This window comes from Maylandia zebra, linkage group LG8 (genome assembly GCF_041146795.1).
Source record: "Maylandia zebra isolate NMK-2024a linkage group LG8, Mzebra_GT3a, whole genome shotgun sequence".
Taxonomy (NCBI): domain Eukaryota; kingdom Metazoa; phylum Chordata; class Actinopteri; order Cichliformes; family Cichlidae; genus Maylandia; species Maylandia zebra.
In genome coordinates, this window is record NC_135174.1 from 28,056,378 (window position 1) to 28,058,839 (window position 2,462).

A 2,462-nucleotide genomic window follows, 5' to 3' on the forward strand; every position below is an offset into this window, starting at 1 on the left:
GCAGATCAACAATGGATAATATATCGAGTGCGGGAGAGAGTATGAGCGTGCAGCGTTTAAAGTGTGGAAGTACTGACCTTACTTTGAGTTTGATTCCATAAAAAGTGACAAAAACATTAGCGTCCATCGTGCGTGGGAAGAAAACTTCTTTTTACAGCGAAAAAAACCCCTAAACTTCCGAGCAAGCACCGAGTAGCTACGACGTGATGGGAAACTCACAGAGACACTCGCGCGGATTCTTCAACTGACCACAGCACACCTACACCAGGGTAACCCTCCGCCTACCCTGCTCCTGCTTTACAGGTGAAAATAGAGCAAAAGGACCGCTGAGTCTTTGACTTTATTTATTTTCTGCTGTGTTTTACTTGCATCTGTTTGAAAGAGTGAGTGAAAACACAAAAAATATTTTATTTTATGTGCTGGAATGTGTAGAAAATAGGTTTAAATGTTAAACTAATTTATTCAAGTCAGAGAATGTTGCATATAATTAAATGTTTTGCTTGATGCATAAAGTTAAAAGATTAAAACTGATAAAACAAGTTAAAAAAAGAGACTTTTCCATTTGATTACATTTTGTATGATGGATTATGTAGAAAAAGTAGAATTGGGCTGAAAGATCTATCACTTTATCACCTCTTCAGGTTGTAAATCGTGTTTTTAAAAAGTAACTAAGTAACTAAGTAACTAAGTAATTAATTACTTTTGAAAATAAGTAATCAGTAAAGTAACGGGATTACTTTTTGGGGGGAGTAATCAGTAATTAGTTACTGATTACTTTTTTCAAGTAACTTGACCAACACTGGTTACCAGGCCTCTGGAGAACTGCAAGAGCTAATTTAGCCATTTAAATCTGCTGTGTTGGTTCAAGGACACATCTAAAACCTGCAGGGACACCGGCCCTCGTGGACTGAGATTGCCCACCCCTGGTCTAAATTATTACTGATCAGTTGGGTAAGTCTCTCATTTATATACAGACTGTGGTCAGAAGTTTCTAGAGATCCAGAGTTTCCCCCAGGCTGGAAATAATACAGTGTTGATATCGAGGTGTTAGTAACAGCAGGCAGCACCTGGACTGTAAAACCTCTTCCCTACATCACTGATCTGAAAAAAGTCAGACTGGATACACTCAAGACCCAAGAATCATGATTTATTAAACCGTATAGTTTTTCATATTTAGTACAATAAAAACAACAGTTCAAAGGCACATTTTACCACATTTTCAATGCTTTTACATAATTAGAGGCTAAATGCTTTATTTGATCCTCTTCCTGCTTCCCACTGACTGTATCCCCACAGATCTCGACTACCTTCCCCCATGCTCATATTTCACTTGTCTTTATTAAACCAGCTCAGGCCACTTGATGCTGTCGGCTGTGATTTATAACCGAGCCAACTGCTGTGGCCTGATAACCTCTAACTGTCCTGAGGCGGTGATGCAAGGCTGCGCTGTGGATCTATTTTAGGCTGAAAGGTCCCGCCTAACACACGTGTGTTTTCACCAGAGGTTATCACATCCATATGATGGAAGGTGTAATAAGAATTCTGTTCAAAATGTCGAAGCTGCTGAACAGATAAGACAGGACAGGAGAACATGTTCTGGAAAGAGTCAAATGATAAAGCGCTGACCTCAACTTGTTATTACTAAAAACAGAACTTACATTTTATGCAAGGTTTGCAGGCTCACAAGAGGACGTGTAGTTCTTCATTTGAATTAAATGAACTTCTTTTTGATAACAAAAGCACTTTCTGTGTCTCACAGAAAAACTGAAAATGAAGGTTGGCATGATGAGTCACCAAAGGGGAAATTTTAAATTTGAATCCAAAAAATGGAATGAGACGAGAGCCCATCAGCTGATTGGGGGCAGTTTGTATTTATAATTGATTTCAGCAGTTTGTAATACTAACACAGTTTTTATTTAAATACACCAGCAGGTTAGAGAGCTTAATTTGGTAGAGAAACCAAACATTCACATAGATACCCTAGTATCAATAAACATATACACTCACAGTCATACCTAAAACCAGTTTAGAAGCACAGATTAACCTAAATGGGAGAAAACCCATGCAGAATCCCATGCAAGGGCGGAACCCTTGGAGACAAAATTTATACAGCTGAAGGTGTCTGTCTGAAGGTGGCGCCTCACACCTGAGCCCCATCTGCTGTCAATTACTGGAGGACTATTTAAGCCAGCGCTGCCTGCTACTCATCGCCAGTTTGTTCAGTCACTTACTGGGGTAACTCGGCCACGCCTGCCCTCGCCCTGTCTTTGTCTGCAGCTCTGCTTCCTGGTGTACAGGTCTCTGCACCATCTCACCTTTGATTCACCGCCTGTTGTTCGCTTCCTCCAGTGCTGGCTTTCTCGTTCCACCTCCGTCATCAGCTCTCATTAAGGAAACCATCACCCAGTTACTTTCCAGTTACTCCTCAGTCTGGCCCTGTTGCAGAGCTCCCGTGGACCCGA

The 2,462-nt window shown here is 40.9% G+C and overlaps 1 long non-coding RNA gene across 1 annotated transcript in view; it reads right to left on the reverse strand.

Moving 5' to 3' along the window:
* Positions 1-2,253, reverse strand: part of LOC143419915 (uncharacterized) — a 7,632-nt gene extending 5,379 nt beyond the window's left edge. The window contains exon 1 of the long non-coding RNA XR_013099939.1: positions 2,232-2,253. This is a non-coding gene — a long non-coding RNA (uncharacterized LOC143419915). The remainder of the gene's footprint in view (positions 1-2,231) is intronic.
* Between the last annotated feature and the right edge of the window lie 209 nt (positions 2,254-2,462).